Source organism: Hesperophylax consimilis, chromosome 1, assembly GCF_061612785.1.
Source record: "Hesperophylax consimilis isolate HC1 chromosome 1, BYU_Hcon_1.0, whole genome shotgun sequence".
NCBI classification, from domain to species: Eukaryota; Metazoa; Arthropoda; class Insecta; order Trichoptera; family Limnephilidae; genus Hesperophylax; species Hesperophylax consimilis.
In genome coordinates, this window is record NC_142836.1 from 10220538 (window position 1) to 10236255 (window position 15718).

At 35.3% G+C, this 15718-nt stretch overlaps 1 protein-coding gene across 2 annotated transcripts in view; it reads left to right on the forward strand.

The window, feature by feature from the left end:
- tkv (serine/threonine receptor kinase thickveins) overlaps window positions 1–15718 on the forward strand; it is an 83183-nt gene that overhangs the window by 13834 nt on the left and 53631 nt on the right. The window lies entirely within an intron of this gene.

Consider the following 15718-nt stretch of genomic DNA (forward strand, 5'->3'; position numbering starts at 1 on the left):
AATAAACACCGACCAATAAAACCTTAGATAACCTAATATATCCTCTGTAGTAGATAAGTTTTAAAAGGTCACCTGGCATAAAAGATCTCACAAAAAGTATAAGCATAGTGGATTTTTTCAAATTCATTATGCTAAATTGAATAATTTATAAAAAGTTACACCAAAATCTTAATGGGTGCCTCCGAGTTCCTGTCAATTTTTTTTATCTGTTCATGATATACATATGTTTTTGTTTCCTGTAATATGTATTTTAAATGCAGGTAAACGACTAATATACATTACTATGAGTCGTTTACCTGTAAAGTTATTATTATTTTTATTAAATATCTTCAAATAAATTAACTTTTTTTCGTGTGAGACGATTTACGATCTCGCTCACCATAAATCACCGGGCTAGGTACGTAATTTAATATTGAACGTGTTATGCGATAAAATCACACCAGCCTGCCACGCCGAGAGGAAAGGATTTATGAAATAATGAGATCTGGAATCGAAAACATAATAATATTTCAAATTGCTTCGGACTTTGCGGCTATTGTATTCTGGTTCTCGCGCCAGACCTTACCTGGACATTTATATGGGCATAACTCTGCGTAGCGATGATTTTGTATGGAGATCACTTCGGAGCTTATTCGATTCTGAGTCCGCGCCGCGCATAATGGCCTTTTTATTTTCATTCCGAGAAGTTTTTCACAAAGCTCGAAGCTTGATGCCAGATTACCGTCGGGGTTGGCTCGGGCCTTCGTACTCCCTGACTTCGGAAATATTATTATTGTGAGGAATAAAAATAACAACCGTCGAGAATCCTACTTTCATGCTGGCCCTTTCAAAGGACGCGAAAAAGATTTATCATCAGAGAGTTTAGAAATTTTGTTGGTTTGTAAGGCTTATTAGAAGCCAGTCTTATTAACTTCAGGAGTGAAGCTTCTTGATGCTGTAATTAGCCCGTTACTCAGCGTTTAAATATACGATTGCGTTAACTAGATAAGATCACCGAAGGCGTACAGTGCAATTATAATTAATTATTATTGCATTTATATACATACAGTGGGTTGCCATATTAATAGGGACACCTATGGAAAATGTGGTTTTCACACTTTGTGTTCATAAAACAAAGATGTTTATAATTTTGGTGCGGTAATTATTATTTATTAACAAGGACATTGAATTTTGAAAATTATATACACCGTATTTGTTCTTAATCTGCGATTATTTTATTTTTTTTATTATTTTTAAACATTATCGAACAAAAAGTTAATATTTCGTAATTTCGCCTTCAGCCGCATAACAGCTTGTACACGCCGTGGTATACTATCAATGCACAATTTTGCAGTAATCTTTAGTTCAGGAGAATGATGCCACACCCGGATGAGGGTTTCGATGAGCTGCTGCTTTATTGTGACCACCTCCTTGGCAATCTCCCTCTTGGTGAGCTCCTACAGGTTTTCAATAGGGTTCATGTTAGGGGAATTCCCCGGCAAAGGTAAAACCGGCACATTTTTTTCAGTCATGAGTGCAGTGACAGTCCTGGCTTTATGAAAGGGTGCGGAGTTGTGCATAAAGACGTATTCCTGGCCACCAGGGAACCATTCTCCGACTTGAGGCAGTAATCGATTTTCCAGTATTTGTCTGTACTGATCCTGCCTCATAGTCCCTTGCACGATGTGGAGGCGCCCCATCCCTTTGAAAGAGATGACTGACCACACCATGATACTGGTAGGGTGTTTGATCGTCTCTACAAGGCAGTCCGGATGAAATTTCTCTCCTGGGCGTCGTCGGACGAACGATGATTTATACAACAAAATTTGGAATATGGACTCGTCAGAGAAGCACACCTAAAAAAGGCCATAATCAAACGAATTTTTTTAAAGTTTGATAACCACAAAATTGTTAATTACCATATTCCAGTTCTCTATAGTCATGTTTTGGTGTGCGTTGGCCCATTCCAGTAGTTTTTTCCTCATATCTACTGTGAGGCGAGGATTTTTAGCTGGCCGATGACCAATGAGGTTCTCCTCAGCCAATATCCTCTGGACTCTCCTTTGGGAGACTTCGATATCATCTTCGTTGATCATCAAGGTCAGACGAGCCACACTCTTTTTGCGGTTTTGGAGACAGACGTCTTTGATTTTGCGGTCAGTACGAGGTGTAGTGATTCGTTTTCTGCCACATTTCCCACTGTGATTCAATTCAAGGGGCAGGTTTTGATTGATTTTCTAATTTATCCCGTTAACCACAGACTTTAAAATACCTGTAATGGTTGCTATTTCCCTTTGGGAATGTTGAGTGTTCAACAACAGTGTCTTCACTTCCACACATTTTCTTGGGGACGTGTCTGAAGACCTAGCCATACTGAAAAAACAGAACATTGGACTCAATATGGAAAAAACTATTCACTGAAATAAGATATGAAAAAAAAAATTACAAAATTAATAGATACTTAATAATTACTTACATTTTTGTACAGATAAACTGTTAAAACTCTTAAATATAATTATTATGAATATTTATTTACCAGAACTTCAATCACGAATTTTCACAAAAATGCTGGCCACATGGAAAAAATCTTAAATTTTCGAGGGATGTGGCACTTTGCGAGTGTTGCCACTTGTTAAAAGTATCAGTGGTGATACCAGCAATAAAAATAACGAAGGAATGGCCATCATATCCAAGTTATTTAGAAGTAGAGATAACGTAAACATAAAAATCAGGAAATATTGGAACTGTCCCTATTAATATGGCAACCCACTGTACGTGCACAAAATTCTAGAGCCTTATTTATATGTATATTTATTTTAAGTAAATCAACAGTTACAAGATTGTTGGTTTATACATATGACATTTACTTTAAAAAAAATTAAACATAATATTTATAAAATGAATAGATATTAACTAACTAACTAACCATCACGCCGTTTCCCCGCAGGGGTAGACAGAGAGGACGGACCGCCAAACAACTCGGTCTTGGCACACACTTCTTGCCTCATTCACATTCATACATCGTCTCATACATACTCTTCTATTATTCTGACTCTTGACATGGCCCGACTCAAGTATCTAATTCACTTGATCGTGCCATGTCTTCCTCGGGCGTCCCCGACTTTTGCTACCATTCGCATTTGCATCATATATCCTCCTTACACTCCTTTCTTCGCTCATTCGCTCTATATGCCCAAACCATCTAAGCGTCCCTTTCTTAATCTTACTCATTACGCTTACATCCGCCTTGCACTCTTTGCGGATCTCCACATTCCTCACACAATCATACATGGTTTTACCACACATACGCCTCAGGGATCTCATTTCAACAATAGCCACTCACTCTCTCACAATAGCTCTCACATAAATAGCCATCAGTTCAAATGCATACTCGTACGAACAAAGATATTAATTGTTTGACGAATTTTTAAATTGAAAGAACTAATGATAACTAATTTATTCTCTAATCTATATTTTATTCTGTAGTCTAATTTTATTGGCAGTTAATATTTTTATTCCCCTGGGTGCGTAGAGGGGTGGGTCAAGGTGTCATGATTTGCCAGAGGCCTACAACGCTGAAAACGGCCCTAGCTGATATACTACGCACTGCATACATAGGAATCTATGTATTAATAATATGATGATGTCGTTTAAAATGATGATTATTTGAGACACAAAAACATGGTTTTACATTGCCTGTATACTTATCTCAAACGTGGCCGGTAGATCTTCAATAATAATAATAATAATTGGATAATTTGTATAGCGCAGTTTTTGCGAAAAAACACCTCAGGGGCGCTTTACAAATATGATTTCCTATTTAATTGTTTACAAACAGATGCAGAAAACATACCTAGGCGGGTCACTTCAGATTATATCAACCCTCATGTTCTATTATATACATTGGTTAATGTCGGTGCTCACACTCGGTACCAACATTGAAAATCATTGTTAGAAAAGAAGGATATAATATAATGTTTCACAATGGAATTATGTTCTACCCCTTATTCGTATTGTAATATCGAATAGCGGTTTACTTCTTGAAATTCTCAATAATATCTTCGACTGTTGTGATACGTTATTCCTGTTGTGATACATTATTCCTGTTGTGATACATTATTCCTGATGTGATAGATTATTCCTGTTGTGATACATTATTCCGGATGTGATACATTATTCCTGTTGTGATACATTATTCCTGGTGTGATATATTATTCATGTTGTGATACATTATTCCTGTTGTGTAACATTATTCCTGTTGTGATAGATTATTCCTGGTGTGATACATTATTCCTCCAGGATGTATCAAAATTTTTGTAACAGGCGCATAGGTTTCTAAATTTAGTACCCTTTGTATTTTTTTCTCTCTGCGATCCATGAAAAAGCTTTCTTTTGTATTCTCCGGTTTAAAACGTGGACTCAAGTTCCCAACCTCTAATCGCATTAAAAGCTTTAATAGTATGCTATTATTAAGTTTCTTTTATACACAATTTGTATAGAAAGCTGATTGACGGCGCGTGATTTAGCCCGGGATATTATTATTTTCTCGGGACATTGAAGAATGATACTCGACTTTGGCTTGACTCTAGGAGTATAAACTAAGTATCGGTAGGTGCTGTAATCTGTATCAGCTATCTGCCAGGGTATCACTCTCGATCCTAACAATTGGCCACTAATACCTCAGATCGAACTGACTGATCGACAGGTCCATTGTGTGCCTTCCGCACTGGATGGTCTGAAAGACTTCAGATAATCAGTCTGTGACACTACCTTAGCTCCAGAGATGTGCTTTATTTCAAATAAATCCATTTCAAATGGAAATGCAAAATGGGTATTTTCCATTTTGCATTTTAAATGATTTTCTAAAAACCATTTTGCATTTTGCATTTTAAAATGCTTTTCTCAATGCATTTTCCATTTTAAATGCTTTTTTGCAAAATTCTTCCTACTATCTCCACTAATCTTTTTTTCATAAGCCCCAAACGTCAGTCGGTCCTCAACCTCGCTATGAGAGATAATTTACATTTGTCAAGTTGCTCCCTGGTAGGAGCCCTGGCAATTGAGTGATACCATTACAAAAAATACTGATTCAAATACTGAACATAGGGCCATGACGCACAGTGAGCTGAAAATCATGTAATATGTTTGTTCTACATTGATGTCCATTATTAAATAACAAAATTGTTTAAAATTCCATAATTATTTTAATTGTTTGACCTGAGAAACCATTTTGCATTTTCAATGCATTTTGAAAATAGGTATTTTGCATTTTGCATTTAAAATGCTTTTCTAAAAACCATTTGCATTTTGCATTTTCAAATGGAAAAGTTTTGACCCATTTCCATTTTGCATTTCAAATGGTTTTGGGTACCCATTTTGCACATCTCTGCTTAGCTCTTTACTCATTTATTTATGTATTTTCATCGGTTATAATTTTATTTTAGCAAAGGGGCGCCTAAGGTTTCGATGTTAAAATTTTTTTTTAATGTGTCGTAATTTCAAAATCCTATTAGGTATTTATTGTGGACATTACTTGTAAGGCTGCTGTTCGTTATTTAACTATGATTAACATAATTCGGTCGTTCGGCACTTATCTGTTTTCATAATGTTGCGCTCCTATGGTTTCGTAGAAAAAGTTAATCTATTTGCTGCCCACTACTAACTCTACTACCGAACTGCTTTTTTCAATCGATTTGCTTGTGCGTGCATTCATAACATAATATGGTTTTAAAGATCTAGAAATCTAGAGCGTTAGAAATGGAGTGTTGTTTCAGTGTATACTTAACGCTAAAACCTTGTAAATGTTTTACATAGGTTTCTATCAATACTTTATAGATTTGTCTATTCGCTACACGCAGATATTAGGTTGCTTTCCCTAAGTCTGAATTTAAGTACGGGACAGTCGTACGTATGGGTTATTGTTTTGCAATATAATAATAAATTCAACCAATGTCTTCTATAAATACTCAAAACAGGTTCAGATACCTTCTTAGTAGCTAAATACCAACTTGATCTCCATATAACAGTACCTATACCTCTCATATACTGTTATATTTTATGACCTACAGCTGCAGAGGTTAAACGATCCATCAAGGATGAGATTTTACAATATGGTTTGGTAGAGCTGCAGCTGGTACCCTCTGCAATTTCTGCATCATATTTATGTTTCTGCCTCTTCAAAAATGGAGAGTAATACATTATTAGTCATTTTCGCATTGGCATGTTATTCTGGACGTATAGACACAGTACCATACCAATAACATTGGCATGGTATTATGAATGTATAGACACAGTGAAAAAAATGCGAATTAATTATCGTGACTGAATTGATGTACAAACACATTTCAGGATTATCAATGAATGCCTTTTTCTATCGATTTCTCATTTATTGGTTGAGTGTGTACATATTTAGTCACGTTTATTTGATTTCGCCTTCTCACTCATACCATCAAGTGAAGGCTTTGAGAAAAGTCTGTCTACATAAAAATAGACCTACACAACAACTTCAATAAAATTGATGTCAATGATGTTAGTATAGTTTTAGGTAATTTACCAACATTTTGATCCATAACAAGTCCAACAGAATTCAGGTCTAAACTAAAAACTTACCTTTTTAAGCTGTCGTACCCTTAGATTAAATATACCATTCCTAAGAGAAAGTCCAGTTATATTCAATTTTTCAATTAAGTCCTAAATCCTGTAAGTATCTAAATTTCGCCAATAAACAATTAGATAATGTTAATTAAGTGTTAATCTCAAGTGACCAAGTATACAAGGTAAGTATTGTACTGTATATTTTCTCCATAAATAGTTAAGCAATAACATAGATCACTGCAGAAATGTATTATAAGTTTGTACAGCGCCCTTGAGGTGATTTTGCACAAAAACGGCGCTATACAAGTCATCCAATTATTATTATTATTTGAGGTTATATTTCACAAAAATGGCACCATGCGATTAGCCATGGACTATTAATATTCTGTGTTCAAGTTTTTTTTACTGGAATATAAAATTTATAATTCAAACGCATAAATCTATTTCCCTGTAGGTACACCTTCCGCAACTTGATAGTCTGCAATATGTAAATATTGGTTCTATTTCTTTTTTAGTAATTTGTTGCTTATTTGCATCTCTAATAAATAAACATACCCAAGTAGATTTACGGTATTATTTTCCAAATTTTAACAATAACAGTCAAGCATTTGTTTTTTTATTTATTATGTTAAGTTCAAATACCCTTCTCGTTCATGTATTATGATTATTGCGGACAAATATACGACCCTCCCCAAAACCTTTTTCGACTCTAAAATAGTAAAGTGCTAAATTAGTGCTGACCCTAAACTCCTCATTAACATTAGGCGAACTTTACGTTCCTGCTTTCAATACAAATTTCAGAGTATAAATTGATTTCTGCATTCCGTTTTCCGCCTGCAATACAACCCTTGGGGATCTCAGGTAGAGCCACCTCTCTCTGAACACATTACATAAAGAAGGTTCCAAAACACGGCTTTAGGATGTATAATAAAATACAAGCAACAGAAGACCAAGAGTAGAAACTGCCAACTGAATGAACTTTTTTAGGATTTTCTTGTTTTGGGTGAGTTTGGATTTTTTGCTCGTGGGCAGGCTTGGTGGCTGTGTTGCCTGTTTGGGGTCGATCCTTGGAGTGGCGCCTGGGATACTTGACGAGGGTTCCGATGGCTCGGGCGCCCGTCACCTCCACTTTGGATCTGTAATGAAAAATTTGGTCTATGCATTAGTTACAGCTCGCCTCCAATGGTGGCGTCAGCGCGGCGGCGGGCATCCGCCACGAATTAGTCGTGTTTAATTGGTACACAGATGTATTATGTACCGAAAGCGGGAGGAATTAGAAAAAAATCTCAGATGAAGGCTCTCGCGAGATAAATAATTATGTATCTGACTTGTAGCTAGGTAGTCTCAACTACCGGCAAAGAGAAAATGCTGAGTGAAGGTGTCGATAGTTCTGCGGAAACAATTCCAAATCCTTTAGTTTCGGTTTAAATACATTGAAGCGAACTAATAATCTTAGGAGGTACTTACTTACAATTTAAAAAAATCCTCAGATGTTTGCCCTTAGTTCTTGAGTGGAAGATTTTTTCAACAGAGCAATTTTTTTTTGCTCCTTCCACACAATATTATTCCGGTTCACACTGTAGTTTCACATCATTCCCTACTTGGAGGAATATATATATTTCCTTCTATATTCCCTATTATCAAAAGCTCATTGTAATGGCGCTTAGTGATTCTTTTCACTACAAATTTTATGTTGAGCTTTATATGTTTCTTAGTTCAGGAAGAAGTTTGTTCCAATTTTTAGGGCCAGCTACGACAGCTTTTGTTCCTTTATGGGATATCCTTTAACGTTGCGATAGCTGATGACGTTGTTGATCTACCTATTGATTGTTGTTAATTGCTACCCATTGATTATAGTGACCTTAATGGATTTAACTACCGTACATCAAAGTTTGAATTAATCAATAGGTACAACTGAGACGAGCCAGTGAAGATTTCAAAGACTTTCTGAAATGCGCGAAAATTTTGATATCTCGGTATCAGTTCGATCCTAATCTTTATCTTTTTAGCTATGGTTCGGCGTTCTGATTGCAAATTGTAAGTTTCTGCGGTATTCTATTATTGACAAGATATAACAATATCTATATTTAAAAAAATAACGAACCCTTAGTACTTCAATCTCGAAACTGCAAGTAATCAATTCCAACTCGGGGTAAATAAATGTTAAATGTATTTTTCGCACTGAAATTTATTAACGCAGTGCTTTCAGACAGAAATAACCATGAACAATAAATGTTGGACACGAGAATTCGCGAAAACATTTCACTTTGCGGCCATGTTGGATTACAAGGAAATAAATCTGTCCTTTCATCATTCAGTCCGCATCCCTAGGCGGATCGTTTTTGCGACGCACATTTCAGTTTTGATATCAATTCGTCCTTGTCGGGTTATGCGGCCTCAAATATTTGAGCGTACAAGACCACTGACCATTTTGTGGTAGGTACCAAGATTTCAGAATTTAGTGGTCTATATTTTTATTTGTACGCGTTCGTCGGTTCGTTCAGTTTATTTTAGGGAAACACGATGAAATCTCTATACCCAAGTGTATTAAACTGTTAAAACGAAGGCACCAAATTATTAAGAATATTTGGGGTTTTGTTTTTGTTTTTGAATATTATTTTTAAATGATGAGAATACGAAAAAGGAATATAATCTTTGAATTTCAATATAACCCACCTCAATGCATTCAATAACTCTTTTGTAAATTTGAAACTTGGTTAATATTGTATAAGAATATCACAGAAATGCAGCTTTAGGCACCTACGGGCGGTCCGTTTGATAGATTCCCCAATCTTAACAAACGGACTGCAATCTTTAGAGCACAGGCGTCTGGTAGGTATGCTGTCCTTGTTCTATCGGTATTACAATGGAAGATGCTCTGAGGAACTAGCGTCATTGATCCCTTCGGCACCGGTGCGTAGTCGAGATACACGCCAAACGCGCGCCCAACATTTGTACACGGTTGACATTTGTCACATGAGAACGGGTCGCTTCTACGATTCGTTCTTAAGTTCAACAGCTCGGCTGTGGAACGAACTGCCGGCCTCTGTGTTTCCTCCCTCCTACAACATGGGACTCTTTAAGACCCATGTTCACTCCTTCCTCTCCACAAAAAGGCCCTCCACACAGCATCCCCAAAGATGACATAGGCCCTGAGGGAAATTATTTTCTTCAGGGCCTCCTGTGTGGAGTTAATATATAAAAAAAACGCTACACACATTGTCGCGACTGAGTTTTAATAAGCTAATGTTATCGTTAGTATGCTAATGATGTAACTTTTTGAATCTGCTCGTTTTTCTCGGAAAATCATTCCCATCTCATTCAGCATCTAGTTCAGCCATGATAGTAAACAAGTACAAGTATATTATCAATCAATTTCAAGTATGGGCCGTGACGTCATATCCCACTCAACTTATAGCTTACTGCATGAGTTACAATAGAAATTATTGTTTGACGTCATCTGTGATGCTCTTTATTTTTATAGATGGGCATTTATTATTTGTGCAGGCGGTTAAAAGAGGAACTATGGAAAGAACTATAAAATTATATATTAATAGTTTTTGTTTGTATTGATAATATATATTCAGTGTTTTGCATGTGGCGATGTAAACCACTGAAGATATAAGTATGTTGATCTGTACTTACTCTTGGCTAGGTTAGGTGCCCACAGACTCTATTATATTATGTTTACAGCAAGTAAGAACCTTCATCGCGTTGTCATTTTAAAATCATCAATATTTTCTTACCAATAGTCATTATTATTGACTGCGAAGCGATGTCCTGTTTTATCTCGACCATTTGGCATTTAATCTGTCTGTAAATCTGTGTGTTACGTTCCGGTTCTGTTTTAAGATGTTGGCCTTATTCGATTTTACCTTTGATGATCGTGGTTCCTACTACGAGTTGTCAAATCGGAATAATGAATATTATCGTACTTACCGGTCGGCCTGAATAATGAGTGAAAAAATATGTTTGAGGTAACATTTCTTTGGAAAAATTGTTTAGTTCCTTATTTGAAATTAAAAAAAAAACGTTACTTAAAATATTTATGGTTTATAATTAAGTAGGTAGATATATTTAAGTACCTACATACAAATCTTAAGATTTTATAGAAATTTTGGTTTTGATTTATTACAAGGGAAAATTAGAAACATTAATACTTTTTAGGACGCTAGGTAACTAACTGTTCCGACAACTACTAGTTATAGTTAGGTATGTTTTCAACTCCGCATTGCTATCTTTTTCATCGATTAATTCCCCAGCCTGAATTGCAAAACCAGCGAGTGACTGCAAAGAATCATGTTTTTCTGATATTTCGAAGTAAAAATACTTACTGGATATACCTACCTTTGTTTTTGTTTCTTCGTCGAAATTGCTAGCCGTCGAACTGTTGTAAAATTTCGGTCAAAGCTTCGAGATTCCCGTTGAAATTAACGACATTGTGCTTTAATTTTTTTTTAGATCCTGTGCAGTTTTCAGCGTTTATAGAATCTCTAGATATGTTTATTTATTCATTTTATGTTTCAGTTCTGTGCAATGAATTCATTTGCCGATTTTTCATTGACACCACGGTAAAACAAACAAGACATCATTTGCATATTGTCCAACCAAAATTCTCGCCTTTGATCACATTTGACAGTATCCAAATCTATCAAACATTCCAGTAATTAATTCTCACGGCATCAAATATCTCCCGTGATTATTTTAATTAACCCACCTACGTGTCGTTATTTGTTTTCCCACCGTCCCTGCCACCTGCCTTACGCAGCTAGAGGCAGTCTGAACTCCATCTCACGGAGAGCGGAGATGAGGTCTGGTACCAGATGAGTCTGGGCCCAGGAGCCGGGCAAGGGTACTCTGCTGTGATTCCGTTGGCAGACGCAATTCGGTAGGTAATACGGAACATCTCTGATGGCGCCTCACGGCTCGCAGCATCCCGCATTCATTCTATTAAACCGGGGAGCACGATTATAGAGGGCCTACTTTATTTATCGAGACTATGAATATTATTATTTTCTATTTATTAGAATATTTTTGAAAGTTTTCACGTCAATATAATATTTAATAAATCTAAACGAAACATTAAACACAACAAGATTAGGAAAATAAAACAAAAGATAACTGGGGATCGAACCCAGGTTCTGTTTTACCGGGACAACACTCTAATCACCGAGTTATTGAACCCTGATTGTTTTCCGACGTTTTTTTCCATCTCGTATTCCAATTTAAGAATTACCAATATCCTCAACAATTAATTCCCATATTTTAAAAAAAGCTAAAAAGTTTGAGAATTAATTGAATAATATCATCCAGAAAATAATAATTTAATAAAATAGTGTCACGCAGAAAACTTACTGTGATGTTGATCTGACATAGTATATTGCTAATTTATTGAAATTCTGGTCAAATTATTCGCATTCCTGTTAAAGAGGGACTGCAGGCCTTTAAGGAATGAATTGACAGATTTCCTAACAAACTATCAGTAAAACACGAATGTGTTTTGAGGATGTCGGAAAAATTGTAGTAAAAATTCGAAAATTTTCGCATTTCGTCATTATATTTATCAAGAGAAGCGCAGCTGTATAAATACGTCTTCCGTTATATTCTGAATGTGCTAATATTTTATGAAAATATGGCCTGTCATCACATTTTGAACAGAATATTAATAAATCAGCAATACTCATTTTTTCTTCCGGTTCGATTCTCAGTTGCGACCGTTACCTTTTTTTCTGTATCTTGTTCTGTTTCATGTTTCGTTTAGTTATATTAATATTATTTTCTTCTTCGGTTCAATTCAAATTTTCGCTAAGAACTCTAGTTAAACTTTATTTTTCATTGCACCGTTATCTTCTCTTGAAAGGCGCTTTATAATTGCCACATTAAAATAGAAATCCAACGAAACCTTTTTTTGCAAATTCGACATCTTATACTGCTTATACCTAATCATAACCACTGAACACCTATAACCTATTTAACAACTTATAAATGGTGACAGTTATTGTAATTACCTACTAATAACTTGTAATAGATTATAACTATTAAATGCAACCCATCAATCGTCAATAGAAACGTATTCATGCATTGTAGTTGTTGATTAATGCGTGTGATATTGCATGCAATATACTAAGTATATTATTCATATACTAATTATCTACATGGTTACTAACGCCCATACTAACAGGTTTTATGGGTCTTACGGTCGACTCAAATTGGTTGAGCAGTTTTATCAATCTGGTTTAGTTGAACGTAAAATTGAACCATGTGGAGAAAAGGGATTGGACAAGTTGAACGGTTGTATAGCCAGACAATCCAACCATCCAACCGCCAACCATGATGAATCGTCTGAGCGTACATTTAACTAATACAAGTAAATAAAACGACAGGTATGACTACTAACCGTGAAATTTTTGACATTATATGTGATTTAACTTGTTGTTATTTGATTCTAATACAACAAGATGTACATTTTTTTGCCCACGTTTGTCTTTTTCTTTTAATGTTAATAGCTAACGATTCTACTAGAGCGATCGCAAAATAGGTAAGGTTAACACTCACACCCTCTACTCACGATCCTATTTGCTGTACTAATTTATGAACAGCGTGTTGACCGCCAACTGAATTATAATAACAATAATAATTCGGCTGGCGGTTGTGCCTACTCACCATCCAATTGGAAAACCCCAGCCTTGCTGTTCAGTAAGCAAGCTGTACAGCAAATCGGATCGTGAGTAGAGGGTATCAATCGTTGAACCAACCAAATCGAGTGGTCTGTAAGACCCATTAAATCAGTTGATTGTTGATTAAATTAATGAGTAAGGGTTGCAGCTTGAAGCTTGAAATTCATGCACTAGGATATGTAAAGGAGCAAAAACTGTCTTTTAAATGAAAAAAAATGTATATTAAGCATAATAATGGTTGCCTATTTTTATTTTGAATATCACTTTCGAACTTTTTAAAATGAAATATTTTTAACTTATTCACTTATAATCCTCAGCCAGCTCACATGTCTGGAGAGATAAGTGCGCAGGGTTACCGCTACTTATATATCGATATTATTGAATATTGAATTGGTGAAATATTTCTGACAATAATGAATCCCGAGCTTTGAACAGTTGGCCAGGAAATTATTTTAATCTTCGGCTTTTTTGCCACTTAACTATTAATAATAATCAATTTTGGTTGTACCAGTATCCGGTTTCGGTTCTAGGGATAGTTTACAAAAACTTTAACTAATATTTAATAGACTTATTTCCCATAAAAATAGTAACCAATTCAGTAACCAATTCGATGATGCAATTAAAATGGATCAGAAATTTATCTTTAGAATTAACACCATTAGTGAACATAAAAATTTAAGACCCCTATTAAAAATTTAAAAAAAAGAAATACACATTTCTAATCGAATTATCAATTAAAATAAAATATTTTTTGTAGCTACCTACATTATATTGTCCTATTGTATAGAACAATTATCACTTGTCTGAATTGTTCTATAATAACTTCCAATTTTGAAAATTACACTTTAATTCAAAGCAAATGCAAGTTAAAAGGTTCATTGAACTGGAGTTACAGACATAAATTGGTATTTTTAATAATTAATTACTAGTTTATTTATTTCATTTAAACGCCCATAGGGCTTTTATATACAATGCAATTTTTTTTAAATAAAATAAAAATAAAGAGTTTACATAATATATAAAAATAGACAAATCGACCGGTCAGTGGTTGAGTGGGCATAGCGCTTGGGTCTCACCCGAGCGTCGCGTGTTCGATTCCTCGGCTGGCTAAGTCCTCCATCACAACACAAGCAACATTTTCGGCTTTCTGTGGTGGTAGTAGGAGATTTTCAAACATTGTTGGGTTATTCGTAACCCGGGAATGTTTGTCTTTCTTTTAAAATTAAAAAAATTAAAAATTTAAATACATATTACATAAAATATAAGATTTGCCAATGCATTGGTTAACAAAATATAGGTAACATAAAACAAGAGTTTACGAAACGTAGGTAACATGGAATTTAAGTAAGTGAAATAAAAATAGATGATCTGCCAATATCCTCCAAATCAATTGAATAAAAAAGTATGAAATTGTTGTTCACATTAGCCGTATAACTTTAATTAACAATCTCTATTACGCAAGATTAGGATAAGAATCGACAAAAGGTCTAATAGAAAAATATTTATATCAATGTAAACATTCCATTAAACTGAGTTTAAATTTTGACACCGATTGGCAGCGATAAAAATCGATTGAACTATACTTATTACCAAGTCTGTGTAATCTTTGAATAGGCAAGTTAGCGAAAAATTGTTAACATTTTTTGGAACATTATACAGGGCATTCAGTCAATTGTCCCGTGTACGTACTCGCAACGAAATAACGCTTGTTAAATCTATGGCGTCCAGTCTGCCATTTGTTTGCCTAATGTAAATTGCCATATATGAGAATAGCTGGGGCGTACATTGTACAGTTCATAGAAACTATATAGTTGTAAATGAACTCTCAACGTAGTAGAAGAAAAATAATTTTCGATAAATGAATTAAAAAGGTGATTTATGGAAAATTAACACCTATTTAATTAATTAATTTTCTTATGGCATAGTAAGCTTGATAATCTGTGGAGTCCATAATATGGACTGTAACCCCCGGGAACAGCTACATGTATAAGGTATTTTAAGATAATTTATTAAAATATAATTTGACAACGTGAAGCTTAAATTTAGAAGACAAAGATTCGTCTGTTTGCTGGCCTTCCCGGTTCTCACACAAACCAAGTAGTTGGTGCTTTCAGTGTCACTTTCATCGGATGAAGACTATGAAGAGTATCTTTGTCCACAAATATCGCAAAACATTATGCTAATAAAATTTAGCCCGTCGTCCCACAGGTCGGTAAGCAATCGACATAAACTGAATGCTGCAAGATCCTGCGCAGAAAATTAAGTTCGCTATAGTAATGCTACATATACATACGCGAGCCGAACTGCTGAGCTGAACCTCAACTTATGGGAAAGGAACGAAGCAACCGCAAATGGCGCGAAACGCCGCCGCTTGCAGTTGCTTCGTTCCTTTCCCGTACTTCGTGGATCGGCTCGCGTTTCGGTTCGCTAATTTATATGTACCATAAAGTAACGGTCCGCAGCGGATT